We start from the raw sequence: 19,313 nt of genomic DNA, 5'->3' as shown, positions 1-19,313 counted from the left end.
AAATATTGTATTGCACGAGAATGGGTGGTGATATTTTGTATACGCCTACATGTGGCTGAAATTAAGAACATTTTGACTACCTTCACCAAATCTCCATTTTTATTATTATATTTTGGTTTTATATGTCAATAATTTAAATGAAATGCCGACAAAAGTTGGTTTATTTCCCTTTAGCTTATTATAATGCATCAAATATAATGCAACGAAACGCGCGTCTGGTGCAAATACAAAATTTCAATCCTGGTATCTATGATGAGTTTATTTATTTAAAATTTACCTCTGATATAATTGATATAATTTTGGGATCGATTTAACCTCACGTACTCCTTTGGTATTTTAACACCATGCATTTACTGATTTAGCTTAGATACTAACAATGACTTAGTTTAAAAAAAAATGATAGTTGTACATTAGTTGAATGCATATGATTTCTTTATCGATTGAAGGTGTTTTTTTAAAACAAAATATTTAAATATTTCACTTAATATTGTAAGTTGCTTTTTGTTTTAAACTGATTAGAACGAAAATAATAAATAAATATATAAATAAATAATTGTTTCGACAACATATACGTTCTGTTGGAGAAAATAATCTTATCTTTATAATTAATTTGTTTTTTTTTTGTTTTGAATAGGAAGAGGAACTGTAAAAACGCCTCCTCCTGGTGAGTATGCTAATACTTTAAACGTAAAAGTAAACATATTCATCAATAGTAAGCATGAAGGGAGAAGATTTTATTTTGATATATTAGATTATAAAATTTAGAATGGGAATGGGGAATGTATCAAAGAGACAACAACCCGACCAAAGAGCAGAAAACAACCGAAGGCCACCAATGGGTCTTCAACACAGCGTGACAATCCAGCATCCGGAGGCGGGCTTCAGATGGCCCCTGAACAAAAATGTGTACTAGTTCAGTGAAAATGGACGTCATACTAAACTCAAAAACATATAAATGAACTAAGATTAAAAATCACACAAGACTAACAAAAACCAGAGGCTCCTGACTTGGGACAGGCGCAAAAATGCGGCGGGTTAAACATGTTTATGTGATATATGCTTTCTTGTGCTTCTTTGTTAAATATTTGTTTGTTTTTGTTGTGATTAAGATTGTGGCACGGTGTTGACTGCTGTATCCCTATTTTGACATTTTTACCTATTATGTCTGTTTGTTTTATTCACGCATCGTTGTCAATATAATGGAATTTGATGCGACTGTCATACAAGTGAGAGGTTTAGCGCCATAACACATGAATATATTTGTTTATTTCCGATGCAAAGACCCTATGAGTGAATCATTATTAATACCAAAATATGCCATCTTTATAACCTGACAACAGTATCGTAACTATATCCCTTCTGAATAAGTCTGTTTAAAGGTTTGGTTAGCTTTTGAGGTGAATGCCGACATTTTTGTGCTTTGTAAAGAATATTACCATAAAATATTGGATGTGAAATACCTGAACGTATAAGATGTCTGCATGTTGATTTATATTTACGAATGATGTCCTTGTACCGATGATAAAATTTAGTAAACGTTTTGACTAGTTTATGTTATCGAAAACCCTGATGTAATTATTTTTCAGTAATACACAGATTTCTTTCGTTAAAATCAAATACGTTGTTACATACACGAGCGAATCGAACAAGTTGTGATACATAAACACCATAAGATGGTGACAAGGGAACGTCACCATCTAAAAATGGACAATTAACAATAGGAAATGAAAAAAATCATCTCTTTTATCATAAATTTTGGTATTAAGCAACCGTTAAAGATATAGATATCAAGATCCAGGAAAGGGCAGTGTTCATTGTTAGTATTAGCTTTATTTAAAGTCAGTTTAGCCGGATAAATCTCTTTAGTGTACATACTGAAGTCGTCATTATTGAGAGCCAATATATCATCCAGATATCTAAAAGTGTTATTAAATTTTTGTATCAGATGTTGTTTCGATGGGTCTTTGCTGATTTAGTCATAAATTGTAACTCATAACAATATAGAAACAGGTCCGCAATAAGTGGGGCACAGTTAGTCTCCATTGGAATTCCGATAACTTGACGATATACGGAATCTCCAAAGCGAACAATAATGTTTTAATGTTCCAATAAACCATTTCATATTTTCTGTGTCCCTGTATTTTATATTGAATTGAACTAGAATAATACAAAAATTTGTCCATAGTGAACGGATGCCCCACTCGCACTATCACATTCTATGTTCAGCGGACCTTGATATTGGGGTCAACACTCTATTTTGGCAATAAAATTGGAAAGATCACATCATATGGAACATGTGTACTAAGTTTCAAGGACTTTATCAAAAACTACCTTGACCAAAAACTTTAACCTGAAGTGGGACATACGGACGAACGAACGAACGAACGAACGGACGAACGAATGAACGGACGCACGGACCGGAAAACATAATGCCCCTAGGTGGGGCATAAAAATTAATAAATAAATAAATGTTTAGACACTTTGATAAGACATTTCTTTCTAAATATCATATACACGTTCAGTTGTAGATAATAATTTTATTTTCATTCTGTTTAATGTTATTTTTCTAAATAGTGATTGGAAGAAGAACTGAAGAAATGCCTCCTTTTGGTGAGTGTGCCAATACTTAAAACGTAAAAGTTTCCACATTCATCAATAGTTAGTATGAAGGGAGAAGCTTTCATTTATATATATATATATAATTTTGATGTTCCAATGTACCACTTTATATTGTCGGTATCATTGTATTTTAATCAAAATAGGAATGAAAATAACAAATAACTTTATTAAGCACAAACTACACCCATAAGAGTGTCAAAGGCATAACAATTACATGTATAAGCAACAATTTAATGATGACATCTACGTTTAGATCAAAATAAAACAAAATATTAAACACATAACACACCAAATGACCTCAACTGCCCCTGTCCTAGTTCCATAGACTGTTTAATAAAGAAGTTTGCTATTTTGGTCAATAGATGATATTTTATTGTCATATATTTCTTTATATCTTTGCTGAAGTTCATTTTTATAGTATAAATAAATAGATCTAGTCTTAGATATATGATTTTTTGAATTAGTTGTTATTTGCGTTAAACAAGCTGTCAGTAACTGCGAGTACTATCAAATCTGTACTTAATGTCTTTCTGTTGTGTGGATGTTTAAGTACACGTCCAAGTCTACTCTCGGCTTTTGTTAAATGTATTTCTTATTGTATCCATCTGATGAGTAAAGCCTTTTTCAACTGATTTTTATAGTTTGTTCTTATGTTGTCCTGCTACACCACTGTCCCAGAGGGTTGGTGCCTTCAAACGAGTTTAACCCCGCCACATTTTGTATGTGCCTGTCCCAAGTCAGGAGCCTGTAATTCAATAATTGTCGTTTGTTGCTTTGTAACATATTTGTTTTCGTCATTTTGTACATACATTAGGCCGTTAGAGTTCCCATTTGAATTGTTTTACATTTTGTCATTTCGGGTCTTTTATAGCTGACTATGCGGTATGGGCTTTGCTCATTGTTAAGTCGTACGGTGACCTATAGTTGTTAATTTCTGTGTTATTTGGGCTCTTGTGGAGAGTTGTCTCATTAGCAATCATACAACATCTTCTTATTTTTATATACATGTACACGATCTGTTGTATATATTTATTGTAAAATACTTAAAAATGTTATTTGATCAATAGTGAATAGAAGAAGAACTGTACCAACGCATCGTCCTGGTGAGTATGACAATACCTTAAATGGTAGAATAAACACATTCACTACTAGTGAACCTGAAGGGTGAAGATTTCATAGCTAAGTCTTACGTTAATATTAATGAAATAATATCATGCCATTTTGACATTTCTATTTAAAAAAAGTTCCTTGTGATGTCATTGTCATGGTATAACGTATAACATGACATGTTTAGGAAAATAACATTTTAGCATTAACATAACACAAATGATACTAACTTAGACAAATATTACATTTCTTTCCAAATATCATATAGTGTAAGACTGTTGCTTTTACTCAATTACCAGAGATATATTTGAAACTTCGGCAGCTCTACCAGATTTTGCAGCATTTCTTAAATCAAGGAAAATCTAAAGCTGCAATAGCAAATATATATGACAGATTTAATCCAATCGAAGATACAATTCTTAACATTTGGTATGCCAGATGAGCGTATCGTCTTCATAATACTCACCAGTGACATTCGGATCAAAACAGTACAAAAATTGGATGATCATTAAAAACCGAAAATCTGAAAATTTGGGCTTTAACAGCTTAGGTAATTAATGCATAAGAGTAGAACAATATTAATGTTTTGATTAATTGAACATGCAACACAGAATTTACCATTAGCGGGCTGGTGATTCCCTTATGACCAAAACCTCCATCAGCAGTCGCATCAGCCATCTGGTTTTCAAAAAGTCACCAAAGATACCATGTTGATAAGTTGGTGCAGCAGATGCGCGTTTCGTCTCATCAGTGGCACTCGGATCAAAACAGATGAAAGGTCAGATCATATACAATGTTGAAGCCAACAAAATCAATATTGTTTTATGTTATTATTACGACTGGTGTTATCAGAGCTGAATATTTGTTATTTGATCCAAACATTATTCAATCTGCTTCAGTGTATATCAGGGGAAATAGCTAAGATGATATAATTTGATAAAGGGATGCATACTAAATTTACCTATTTTTTTGTAACAAGAAACCAAGGTCCGTGATCTAAATTTTTCTTTTTGTTTGCAAACAACTCATTATAATAGTTATTTTTACATAGTATATTTTATAAATATATCGTATAGTTTTCTTTCTTTTCAACCAATAATTTGTTTTCTCTCTCCTATAATCAATACAAAAGCTGACAATTGTTCACAACATGTAGATTGGATAACATTATATTTCTATATGAATTATAATTTAAATGATTCAATATACTATTATATAATGTCGGTTACCCTTTATTTTTTAACTGAATAGGACAAAAATAATAGATAATAAACAAATGTTGAATCCAGATACACGATATGTTGGAGTTGTTATGTTTTAATACCTAATTATGTTATTGTTTCAATAGCGAACAGAAAAAGAAATGTATCAATGCCTGGTCGTGGTGAGTACAAAACAAATGTATGCCAATACCTTAAATGAAAAGGTAAACTTTTCCGTCATTAGTTAGTCTAAAGGGAGAATATTTCATTATTTTGCACCTGCTATTATAGATAATTATAAATACAAAATCCTTACTATTTCAATTCATGCTAAGTCTTATGTTAATATTGAAGGAAAAATAATAGTTTGATGTAGTTTGGACATTTTTATTTAGAAAAACGTTCTTTGTGATGTCATTGTAATGGTATAACGTATAACATGGCATGTTTTGAAAAATAAAATTTGAGCATTAACATTACACATATGATACTAACTAAGACACTTTGATTACACATTTCTTTCCAAATATCATATTGTGTAAGGCTATTGCTGTAACTCAATTATCAAAGAAATATTTAAAAATTAGACAGTTTTGACAGATTTTGCTGCTTTCCTTAATGCAAAAAAGTTGAAAGTGTCAATTGGACTGAGCTAGTGCACATGATTCCCTAAAAACACCGAACCATCCATCATTATTGGCATATGGTTGTAAAATCTCATCAAAGATACCAGGTTGATTATATTGTACGCCAGACGAACGTTTCAACTCCATAAGTCTTATCCGTGGCGCTTCGATCAAACAGTTGGAAGGCCAGATTAAACAGAAAACTGACGAGCACGTTTAACCGAATTTCTAAAGTTGTAATCTAAATGAAGAAAAATCATTTGATTAATCTTATCATTAAGACTGTTTTGACCAAAAAAATTACTTTTTTTTTATATCAATTATTTTGCCAGTTCAGCTATATAAGGAGAGACAACCGAGATGTTACAATTAGAAAAAAAACCGAAACATAGTTAATGTTCTTATTCTGAGCATCAACATACAAAAATGATACTCACAATGGAACGTTGATTGTAAATTCTGTTGCAAATATCATATTATGTAAGACTGTTGCAGTCATTAAATTATTAAAGACATATTTGAAAGTTAGACAGGTTTGACAGATTTTCTTAAATAAAAGTAAATTGAAGGTTAGATAGAAAATACGTAGGACAAATACACGTCCTTCCCTTACCCTATATCTCCCCGCCTAGTCAATCCGTAATTTTGATATGACAGCTGTGAGACATGAGCAGAACTTATCAACGACGTCAAAACGCCTTAGGAGAAGTTATCGGCGACGTTATAATTTATAAGGCGACATTATAAATCTTACGATAAACATATTATCAATTTTTATGCGTATTCATATATAAGCCGTTCAACATACTTTGAAGTTTGTTGGCCTGCTTGCAGCGCTTACTAGCCAACATGCTTCACATTGTTGCTTGCAGCTGATATTTTACAATATGATTGAGCAGGACATCCGATAATTTATACATTTGATCTAATCAAACTGTTGGGGGGGCCATGTCATTAGAAAACGAAAATTCTAAAAATTGTTATCTAAATGAAAAAAATATATGTTGCTAGGTTTTCTTACATATATTTCGATGTGCCCCGTGCTGTCTATCATTTGTTGTTTAGTTTTATATGTATTGTCTATCATTTGTTGTTTCGAAATTATTGGTCTTTTGTTGGGCAATGTTTGACAAATATATGTTGTAAACTTTCGCCCGTAATTATAAATTATGTAATTCATTGACCGCTCCCGACATGTGTAACTTCAATGCATATTTTAGCGGCGATCGATGTCTTTCAAACTTACTGCACTTTTCTTGTATCTCTGCTGCTTTCGACTGGAGAACCCTCGTACACAAGCATCGCACAAGTTGGCACTCCGAGGCGGGTGGGGAGCAAGAAGGTGAACTGTGGTTTATTTTTACCAATAGTACCGCTTAAGTCAACGCTAGGGGCCGTCTTGACCTTGTTGTAGGGTATGAATGATTCGTTCATTGTTGAAGACCCTACATCCACCGTCAAGATGAAGAACAGGAATAAAAGCCCTGTTCATTGATAATTTTCTATGTTTTCTATGTATTGTGTGCGATTTTGTCCCATGTACATTTACTCCATATCCTTTCATTTTCTTTTGTTTGATTATTATGACTGTTAGTACAAAAACTGATTATATTTGTTTGATACAATTGTTTTGTCAACTCAGCTATATAAGCATTGTTGATAAGGGGAAAAAACTAAGATGAACTTATTTTAAAAAAGAAATGCAAAGTAAATTTACTTATTTTGTTTTGTAAGGGGAGATCAAGTTCCGTGATCCAAAATAGTCTTTTAATTTGCTGAAAGCATATCAAAATAGCTAGTTTTATATAATTAAATAAAAAAAAAAACAACAAAAAAACTTTCTTTCTTGCTTTTATTTTAAACACTTATCAACGTTTTGTTCCTAAATATTTCCTGTATACAATTACCTTAGTCGTCCAGGCAACAGGCTAAGGGTCCCTGTTTACAAAATGAACTATCTATCCAGGGGTGATAGAATGCTAAAAATGTAGTCCACTTTTTACCTTGGATTTACAATTAGTTTCAAAAATATATCCATATCATGTTAGACGCATCTAACTCTATACCTTAACTTCAACATAGTAAGTAATCAATAAGAAAACCACACAAAAATATGCATTTACCACAACACACATAATAGGCTAACACTTTTATATCGTTTTTATAATCTATAGTCTTATACAATAAACCATAACAAATTTAACTTTGTCTAAAAGTTAATATTATATTTATTGTCTAAATTTTCATTATCACTGACTTCAATTTTGTCTTATCGATGATGTCAATGCATTTTAATTGAAGAAACATCTTTAGATTAATTTTTAAGTTATATTTCCAGATATTATAAATATCTTGAGGTGCTACAGGCGTTTTGTTTATTTTATTTGGAGTCCATTTAGAATATGTAATAATTGTGTTTAGACAATTATCATATTTGAGTATTCCTGTGTTTATACCTAACAGCATGTAATTTTCAGCAATAGGATTATTTATTCCTATGTTTGATTGGATAAGTATTTCTTGAAGCTTGCTTAAAATTAACATTGATGTACTACAACTAAAAAATAAGTGTTGGAGGGTTTCTATGTTGTTGTCATTTTGACAAATGTGGCATGCAGTTTCCATTTGATAGTTCAATTTTTTGTAATCTTTCTTCAATATATAAAATATTGTGCATGTATCTCCATTGAAATTCTTTTGCTTATTTTCAATTATCAACTGTTTTAATCCCGACCACTAATTTTCCCAAAGTAAATTGTTTCCAAACATTTCCTCCCACTTAATTTGACATTCTTTAGATACGTCTTTATTAAATTACGCATGAATATATTTGAGTTTTAGCTTTGATGGTTTTATTATTCGGTTATATAAGTTCATAATCTCAAGGTCATTTGATATCTTTAATTTCATTTCATTATGCAAAATCTGGTTTCCGCAAGATTTCAAAATTGCACGAAATCTTTAGGAATTGCATGTTTAATTTTAGTAAATTCGAAAATATAATTTCTCCGATCAATAATTCCCTATAAAAATGTCATTGCAGCTAATAAAATCAGTAGTTTCTGAATTCCAAATGTTCTTAATACTTTTGATATCGCTTTTAATACAAAAAGGGTATAAAAATGGTTTATTTTTGAACAAAACAGAAATGTTCCCAAATATTCTCGTATATAAAACATCTCTTTTATTTAATGATTTATCAGTATTTTGAATGAAACCTGACCAAGTGTTTATAATTTTCTGATAAAATTGTGATAATTGGTTCATATCTAAACCATTCAAACTTGAACATTTACATACAAAAAAGGTATCATTATATTTTTCATCAAATATCCGTAGCCAATACTTGCCAATCGCATTCCAGCTGATATTTCTACCTTTAACAAAACCTTTCTGATCTGTATGAATAATTTATGGTAAAACTATCTTTAGTCTTTCAGATAGAATTTTGTAATAATTTTACAATCACAATGTAGAAAAGTAAGTGGTCTCCATTTTTTTTTTTATATTTTTCCTTTCTCCTCTTTAATGTAGTAAGGTTAAGACCCCCTTATGTTGAGAATTACTCAATAAGGTATCATTCAAAATTTCTTGTAGTAAACTAAAGAATCGTCTTTTATTATGTCCCAGTATAAAATATAAAATTCTGTTATTATACCATCTTCGCCAGATGATTTGTTCTGTTTAAGTAATTTAAGTACCCTTTCTACTTTGCAGATATTTATATCTCTATCTAACATGTTTTGTCTTCTTTACTTAACTTATTCTTTTTGAAACAACAAAGTTTTTCGCCCGTAGTTTTGAAAAAAAAAATTTCGTTTAATTTACTTTCTATTAAAACAAAATATAATCTAACAAAAGTTGACAATTTGAAAAAGATCGAGTTCCTTGGATCAACATCTTTTATCATATGCTTGACAATAGTGTGATAATAACTTTGTTTTGGCAAAATATTAAATCTTCTATTGATTCTAATGTAGACCCCTGTCTGCTTCAATGGGAAACCACATGCTCACGAAAGAAGAAGGTTTGATAAGGCTATCCAATATCAAATTAAAGTTTTAGGAGTTTTCTTGAGGACGTTAAAGTTATAGCAGATATTTCAATGTCCCTCATTAATCAATGAAAACAGGATAATTTCATTTATTTTGGGAAAAGGTTAAACATACCCATTACTACCGTTTGTTTTTAAACCTCATTAAAACAAGTTAAGTTGGTTGGTTTGTTGGAAATATATAATACTTTTAATAAATTGTTTCAATATTTATTACAACAGCTAGTCCAGGGGACAGTGGTTCTGGTAAGTATATTCCTAATTTTTTCATGAATAGTGATTTAAGTTCATACTATTTGTGTAAACTGTATGAGTTAAAATAATTGGATAAAATAAGTGAAGACATGTTATCGTATGTCATTTTAATGTCATAGCGTGTCATATTAGACAACTATCGAATCCATATTCAATAGTCTTATCTGAAATTATATTTCAGTCAAAAATTGACATACATAAGTAATGTAAATGTAATTTTTGGGATGGTCATTAACAATGAAAGCAGAAGATTCTTCAAAATTGAAAAACATATTTTGATTGTCGCCGTTATCATTGAAAGCAGAATATTGTCCTACCATTTAAAGATCGGAGAATATGTAGCACATGCAGCAATACAAAAAACCGTTTAACCTTATACATGTTATATTGTTTAAATCAAATAATCTTCCTAAATTGAACCTAAATTTGTCGAGCGTGTCGCCTTATTTTTCAACGCCTGAATATGGCTGAAATCAAAAACCTTATAAATTTTCCCAAAATCTCTACTTTGTACAATTAAGGTTGTATATAAAAAATACTTGAAAATATCGTTTGATTTCCTTTTCATATGTATGCGTCAACTTGTAAAACCTTTCATTTGAAATAATGCATCTCAAGTAAGGATCGATTTGGGTCCTTTGCCTCGTAATCATGAACCCATTTGAAGGCTAAAGACAAGTATGAACTTCAAGATAGAATTTAACGATGTTATGACTGACGTTTTAAGGACTTACACACAACATATTGTATCGAATAAATATGAATTAATATGTAATTCTTCAATTCAGGAAGTCAAACAGTGTACCTTGTCTTTTTAGAAACATTAATAACGAATAAGGTGAAATTAACGATAAGACGGTGAAAGACAAACTGGATAATTTGCCCCTCCAAACATTTAACAGTATAAGGGCATAAAAGAAGATTTCGACAAATTCAAACAACATATAAAACGATTTGCAGGTTTATAAGTGAGACAAAACATTATCACTTTTAATGACAAAAATAAGTCAACCTAATGGAAAAGCCAAACTTAAAAAATAAAGCACTCCGACTTTTGTCGTTTTTTTACGTCTCCTTGTCTTTACCGATTAAAGCCTTTTTAATCATTTTTTCCTGGAAAACCCTATTTTTTATTTCCTACTTTTGCTTTCTGTCATGTTTAAGAGCTACAGAATTGACATGACTCGATGGTTTTTATATTTTGTGATGACTTTCTGATAAAAAAGAGTCATGCATGAAAAACATTTTTGGGCTAGAATTTGACAAAAATTGATATTATATAGGTTATGATTTGTAATTGAAAATGTATTCCCGATGTCAACGTTTGTTGATAATATATTTGAGGGGTTTTGACGTAAACTCTTAGATTTCCAAAAAAGAATTCCACAAATTTTGAGAAACATCCTTTTTTGCTCCTTTTTCTTCAAAAATCGATAAGTATAAATTATGATCCGCTATTCACAATTGATTCTGAATTTCAAAACTTTTGTGATAATTTATTTCTTGGGATTGACATTGACTTTAAGGTACAATACGCTATTTAACATTAAATGGTAATGCTAAAATAATTTTTGTTAAATAAATCACATGCATTTTTGCGAAACCTGCTAGGAACGAAATCGATAAACTGGTATAATATGCTATTCCAAAATGATTCTCGGTGTGAAATATGGAATTAAAACTTTATTTCTTTCTAAAAAATAATAACAAATTTCGAAAAAATTTTGCGACCAAATTTGAAATGATAAGTACAGCATGCATTTCAAATTGATTCCCGATACCACAATTTTGGTAAAAAAGTAGTAACGAGATTTTGAAAAAGATCTGTTTGAAAGGATTTTAATGAAAAACAACATAGGCTTACTTTCATTTGGTTGTCGAAATTGAAAATTTAAATATGCTCAGTTATTTCAAGTTTTCGAAAAAAAATGGAAAAAATAAAAATAGAAAAATAATTAAATTTAATAAAAACGGGAAGATTAAGAAAATGAATATGAAGCAGTTGTACAGACTTTAAAAGATTAAAAGGAGAAAAGAACTTTTCTCAAATTTTCCTTTGCCAACAAAGCGATGCTATCAACTTGGGCAATAGCCTTCATCATAAATCATAAAACCCGAAAATACCCTTTTCTTAAAAGATCAATATGAAAACAATTCAAATTTCTATTCATAACAGAGATTCAAAATGTTATATGGTAAGGGATTTAATTCAAAAGAGAGGCGAAAGATACAAAAGGGACATACAAACTCATAAGTCGAAAATGAATTGACAACGCCATGGCTAAAAAAGAAAAAGAACCAACAGACAAACAATAGTACACAAAACACAACATAGAAAATTAAAGACTGATCAACACGAACCCCACCAAAAACAGGGGGTGATCTCAGGTGCTCCGGAAGGGTAGGCAAATCCTGCTCAACATGTGGCACCCGCCGTGTTGCTCATGTTAGTACAAACCCGGTAAAAATTCTAATTCGGTAGGTCACATTCGGGAAAAAGGAACGGGATTGTAGTTACGACATTAGGAACATATCCGCTATCATTTGTGAAACGGATATTCCGTAACGGTAAAAAAACTCGTGATGGCGTCCGTAAAATTTACGAAGGGATGATTTCAACTTCACCACTTGGAACTCTTGATTTAATAGCTTCCTTGTGAGCAGCAATCCTCTATCAAGGAAATCATGATAGGAAATACATACCCTGAAGTATCCTTTCAACTAGGAGACATATACTCCGTATGCAGACGCTGCTGGAATGTTGCTACATAAACATGGAAAGTTCACAATTAGGAAGTTGAAATCATCTCTTTTGTCATAAAGTTTTGTCACCTCATTGTCAATTTCTAGCTGTAAGTCAAGATATGAGGCAGACTTAACTGTATCTAAGGTATCCTTTATCTCAAGTTCGATGGGATAGATGCGTTCAAGATAGTCACCACCAAATTTCAAATAATTAAGTGAGAGAACATGTGTATTGTTTGAATTTGTATTTTCTATAGAAATACTAATGTTTTGTATTATTTACCCTTTTTTATTTTATTTTTTTATCAATGTTAAAACATGAAATAGTTTAACATCAAGAACCATTTGACCTCTTTTTTCTAATCAAGCAAATATAACTGGTCGACATTCGATTTTGCAAACTTCCCGAAAAATATGATATAAGAAAAGTTTAGTATTGTTCTATTTGGCATTTTTTCCAAGACAAAAACAAGCTTAACATTATTTAGCAATTCTAAGTTTTCAATTTCAACAAAAAGAATGAAGTATGTTTGGCGTAAGTATACACGGACTAACATTTTAGCACTTTCGTTTCTTTTACAAATTGAATTTTCCTTTGATAAACATTACATAACTTATTTCAGTTTTTAACCAAAAAGTAAATTTTCTCCTGAGTGTTTTGAATTTGTAATTTTCAAGATAAATATAGAAAATGGTCAATTTCGGGTAATCTATAATTTTCTGATTTTTCCACATTATATCAATGCCCTTTTTGGGGCATTTTCAAATGTTTGAAATTGTTTAATGAAATGAAAAGTATCCGAGTAGTTTTTTTATTTCTAAAGTTAAAGATCGCTATTGAAAAAAGTTTGACTGAAATATAAAATTTCGTTTTTTTCATTTTTGTTTGATTTGTTTTATCTTGTTTATAGTTCAAAACCATTTAAACTTAAAAAAAAAATTAACAACAGCTATGCAAAGGCTGACAAAAAGCGTATTACATCTCATGCTTGCTACGAGAAAATATATTAAGGCAATGGTAGTTTACCGATGTTCAGATCACCTATAAAAGATCATTTTGTTTTGAATATTAAAATGTTCTTTGGATAACAAATCAAAAACAAAATAGATTATGAAATAAATTTATCGCTTTACCTCGATAATGACCGACCTTTCCATTTAAAAAGCACTTAATTTACCTCTATTGAGTATTGTACGTAACGCACCATATTTTTCCTGTTCATCATATAAACAAAATGAAAAAGTTCTGCATACCTTTTCATTTTTATTTTGTAGACAAAGCGTAAGAGTTTTCAATTTTTTGATAGTTTGAAATATTTGCTAAATGCTCAACTGCTTAGTATCAATAAATTTGTGTTAGAAAACTGGAGTAAAAATATGAAAATGTAATTGTCTCGTGTTGTGTATTGTAGCAAAGACATAAGCTGTTTTAATAAGCTATGCATGTATTGTACATGTGTTTATTAGCACTTTGTTGTTGTCATTTGTAAACAATTCTATTGTAGAATCAATGTCAGAGGCTGAATTTGAGGTAATATTAACTATCGCTATTCATTTACAGACGTGTCAGTTGGTTTATCAAATTAATGAATTTATATGGATCACCGGGAAATAGATATTTTTAGAGCGATTGTCCAATGAAGTTTTGCCTCGTATACAAAAAAAAATGTTACTAAATGCGAGACATATGGGTTGTCATTCTGTGGTGGCAATGGCAAATTTTGTATAAAGCGTTGTATTGAAGAATATAGCAAAACTCATCATAGATACCAGGATTAAAATTGTGTACGCCAGACGCGCGTTCCTTCTATAAAAGATGGATAACCCGTATACTGTTAACAAACGCCTAATAGTCAAAAGTTTCCGTCTATGCTATTGCTATTATCCTTGACTTCGTTTCTTGTGTGAAGGTAATGTCTTAAAAACTTTGACATTTTTGTGTTATTCTGAAAAGTAGGACAATTGGATTGGGTATTTAGAATCATTGCAAAGCAAACATGAGCATCAGATAAAGTTAATCTGACCTAACGACCTCTTTTCATTGTTAATGTTTCTATTTTTCGTGATAAGGTCCATATCGTAGTCAGTCGTTATAAGTATACCAGTCGAGATTGATAGGCATTTGCACTCTTGTTTTATGTATATCTAGGAATACAACTGTTCCTTGGAAATCTGCCATAACGGGAACTTAGATAGTATATTCATAATTTCGAAATGCATTGGATTTCATTACTGTAAATTTTGTCATTTCATTTCGATGCATTTAAAGTGTAAAGACGCTCTTGAATGCAATAACTTTGTCATGTTTGTACAATTTACAAGACAAGTGCATTTTATTAGAAATAGAGCTGACAAATTTCAATGGCGAGATAATTTTGATTGACTATTTCTCCAAACAGTTGATCCATTAATACGAAATAACTAAAAGCTTGCTTATACAAATGATGCCTAAATGAGATTTAAAAAACAAATATATTGAATATTTTATTCAGTTGAAAATGTAGCTGGCAACATTATATATTGTTTATAAAAAAGGGTGGAAAAAAACGGACTCAGATGTATCGTGGTCAATGAGACAACTCTCCACAAAGACTTGATTGGTATTGGCTGTTACTCTGCTAAACACGAGGCATCCAAGAGAAAGAAGTAGGGTGACATGTCTTTCTGCGGACTGTTACCTTGTTAACTAGCATGTTAGAAATCAGACTTATCGTATCAGTTCCTTGTATACATGTTTAATTGATTGGACGTTAAACATTCGTCATACTCTCTATATTTATAGTATATAGTTTCAAGATGATAAGAAACCCGACAAAAGTCGATCTAAAGGGTAAAACTGTAATTAAGGATAACTTACCAAATTCATAGATATATGTTATATTTTCTAGGTATAAATATTATACACCTTCACCTCGAGTAATAGTTACGACGACAGACACATACAGATGATACCGTTTACAATATTTCAGAGTTTAACGTTGCCAAGCGCATGAATCAAAGCAGAATAGTCAATTGAAAAATTAATATGAAAAAGTACAAGAAATATGATAATAAAAATATTGACCGGGGTAATAGTCTTTGAAACTATTGACTGGCAAATAGTCTGTGGAATGCAATAGCACAAATATTTCACTCATTGTATATAGAAAAAACATACTGAGGTATAATAGTATCTTATATAATTACATTGTATTTAGTTCATGACTTCTTTAAAAAATATTCGGTATTAATTTATGGATCGATTTTTTTTTATAAATTACTTATTTTTGTCAGTTATTATCAATTCTACTGCAGAATATATAACAGAAGATGGATTTACAGGTAATATTTAAATTCATAACCTTTAACAAACTTTATATTCTTTCCTAAAGGTAACGATTTTACTGTTATTATTTTGGAAATGGACATTCTGAGAGCGATAAATGAAATGTAGACACTTCTTAATGTGTACAGAATCAAAAAAGAGATTTTAGTAATCCATTTGATAAATGTTTGCCTCACCATTGATTGATGTCGAAATATGCTGGGTATAGGAGTTGTAATGGCGTTTAAAGACTTATGGTCGGGTTGTTGTCTCTTTGACACATTCCCCATTTCCATTCTCAATTCTATTATTAGTATCCCTTTTCAAAACATCTTATTTATTTACAATCGTTGTTGGAACTAGAGTGGGTAAATATTGTGTGTTACGTGTAATGCTTTGTGAACTGTTGTTTTCATGTCCTTATTTTCTATAAGTCATCCTGAAAATTGTGTTTTAAATTATGGCTATCGGTTGGCGTGCTCTTACGTTTACTATTGGTGTTAATGAATTAAAATTAATAAGTAAAATATAATGTTTAGGGCAGTAAGTATTTACGTTCTGAAGGCGTACAACTTGTACAAGATCCCTAATAATGGCAAGTACACAGTATTTTTTCTAAGGGAGATGTATCGTATTGACAAGTTTTTTGTATTTTTAATTCCATCTTCAAGTTTTTCATTTACAGAACCGTGATACTTTGAGTTCTCAGTGAATTATAATGTTAAACTTAAGTATCCTTTTATTCTTAAACTGCCTCAAAATTAGACCAATCAACTATATATTTTTCATTTTTTTCTTTTTAAGATTATATATTATCGAATACAGAAAGTATATTCAAATGATTCATCTGGTACCTTAAACCCTTATGTCATGCATAAAGAAAACATTTTTTGAAAATTGAATTTAGTTGTTCAAATACTGTTGGTCCCCGATGATATAATCAGGTCTATAGTCAGAGCTCCATAGACATACTGACACGACTTATAGAATATTTGTTTTAAGTGTGGTCATTAAATGTTCTATAGGATGGTTCTTTATACCAACATAATAATATTTCTGTAAACGTTTTTTTAATAAGCTAGCTTTTACGGTTTTCAGTTTAAATTGCCTACAAGGGGTTCGAATCGCGCTGAATCAAAGGTTTTATTCATTGCATTTGCAAAGAACTAATATAAATTTGTACATAGACTATTTGAAGGGGCCAATGGCTTTCGTTATCAAATTGTGGACTTATGGTGAAAAATAAGTACTTCGGTATCCTATTATTAAATGGAATTTTGCATCTTTTATTTAGTGTAAACAATATATTACTATGAAATTAAATACATATTACACAATATAAATCAAATTCTGGCAAATAGATTCAGAAACGAGCAACAAACGCTTATATTATCTGGCATTTGAAAATCGTGATTACAAAACTTTTTTCGAATTGATACAGTTTTACCTTTATTTTAATTTCATTATAATATTTCGAGTGTTTTGGTGTAAATGGAAAAATAAGTACAATCATCAGTTCAGTTGCCAATACTCTAATTGTATTCATTATGACCGTTATGGTGTTTTTTTCAGGCAATAACACGTCATGTTGGACAGTTTTGAGGAACAAGAAAAGATCTTGGGAGGATGCATTTGGGATATATACATCTTTGAATTTAACAGATTTACACTACTCATGCTTTACTATGTTATGTTAGCCATTATACCAAATTTTGTATTTTATATAGTACCGCTACGGCGTATAAAGGAACTATTTATTGCCTTCAAATGGTTCAGATTGTATTTGATAGAAGTAGTTTTTAACTGCCTCGACAAAGTAACAAAGTGAGACGGAGACGTGCTGTTTCTAGCGGCGTCAATAGATATAAGAAGATGTGGTATGAGTGCCAATGAGACAACTCTCCATCCAAGTCAACATTTATAAAAGTAAACCATTATAGGTCACAGTACGGTCTTCAACACGGAGCCTTGGCTCACACCGAACAGTAAGCTATAAAGGGCCCCAAAAAATTACTAGTGTAAAACAATTCAAACGGGAAAACCAACGGTTTAATCTATATAAAAAACGAGAAACGAGAAACACTTATGAACCACATCAACAAACGACAACTACTGAACAGATTCCTGACTTCAAAAATGTTTTAGTTTGTGATTAGGTCAGTTTATGCAGAACCATTAGTGGTATATAATGAAATGTGGTATGCAGTTGTATAAGCATTGGCACATTTCATCTCCATAAAGATTATTAAGCCACCCCCAAAGTCATGGTCCATTGATTTTTTAAAAACTTTTTCCTAATTCACAAGTTAACATTTTGATAAGGTCACATTGAAGGTACCTTTGATAACTATTTACACCACTGGGTCGATGCCGCTGCTGGTGGACGTTTCGTCCCCGAGGATATCACCAGCCCAGTAGTCAGCACTTCGGTGTTTGACATGAATATCAATTATACGGTCATTTTTATAAAATTCCTGTTACAAAACTTTGATTTTTTTCGGAAAACTAAGGATTTTCTTATCCCAGGAATAGATTACCTTAGCCGTATTTGGCACAACTTTTTGGGATTTTGGGTCCTCAGTGCTCTTCAACTTTGTACTTGTTTGGCTTTATAACTATTTTGATCTGAGCGTCACTGATGAGTCTTATGTAGACGAAACGCGCGTCTGGCGTATTAAATTATAATCCTGGTACCTTTGATAACTAATTATACTATCAAAATTAAATAAAGGCAAGACATATCTGTGTGTCAACAGTTTATGTAAATTTCTAATCAAAACTGATCCCATAATACTAAACAACGCCTTATTCTGATCGTAAAAGGAAAAAAGAATGAACATATCTAATAAGCAGAACATTTTATATTTTTAGCTTTTGATATAATTTTAATTAATTCAACCGAAATTTCACTTAATAAAAATTAAAAGCATGTTTTTTTATTCGTTTATGTACTTGTGCAATAGACCGTCACATAGTTTCAACACTACACATAAAATATTGGAAAGTAATAATTATAGTTTTTGTTTCATAAACATAGTACTCCCTTGATCATTCGCAGGGGACAAATAGACATCATATATGTTTTGATACATACCGATACACATTTTAATTGATTTAATGTTCCTTGCCAACTGTCCAGTGGTAATTACATATTAATACCTTTTCACTTTACAGGAGATGATAGCTTTCCATGGTGATAAGGCTACCAGGAGCGAATCTTGTCAACAACAAAAAAAAAACAACGAAAAAAATCACAATGGCATGTCTTTTATGTATATCTTATGCTTAATGCATTGGCAGTTGCGCGAAGGGGGAATAGCAAACACTACCTATCACATTACCTATCACTGAATAAGTATTATTATATGCCCTGGTATTGTGATATGTCCTGGTATTGTGAT

The 19,313-nt window shown here is 31.0% G+C and overlaps 1 long non-coding RNA gene across 1 annotated transcript; it reads left to right on the top strand.

The window, feature by feature from the left end:
- Window positions 1-633: 633 nt before the first annotated feature.
- LOC127723672 (uncharacterized) lies at window positions 634-18,877 on the top strand. Its single transcript, XR_007992198.1, has 8 exons — window positions 634-664; window positions 2,575-2,610; window positions 3,687-4,504; window positions 5,075-5,110; window positions 9,831-9,854; window positions 14,114-14,139; window positions 15,903-15,929; window positions 17,485-18,877. It is a non-coding gene; the product is annotated as an uncharacterized LOC127723672 (long non-coding RNA).
- Window positions 18,878-19,313: the final 436 nt, after the last annotated feature.

Source organism: Mytilus californianus, unplaced genomic scaffold (genome assembly GCF_021869535.1).
Source record: "Mytilus californianus isolate M0D057914Y unplaced genomic scaffold, xbMytCali1.0.p SCAF_13, whole genome shotgun sequence".
In the NCBI taxonomy this organism is placed as follows: Eukaryota; Metazoa; Mollusca; class Bivalvia; order Mytilida; family Mytilidae; genus Mytilus; species Mytilus californianus.
This window is presented reverse-complemented; position numbering and strand designations above follow the sequence as displayed.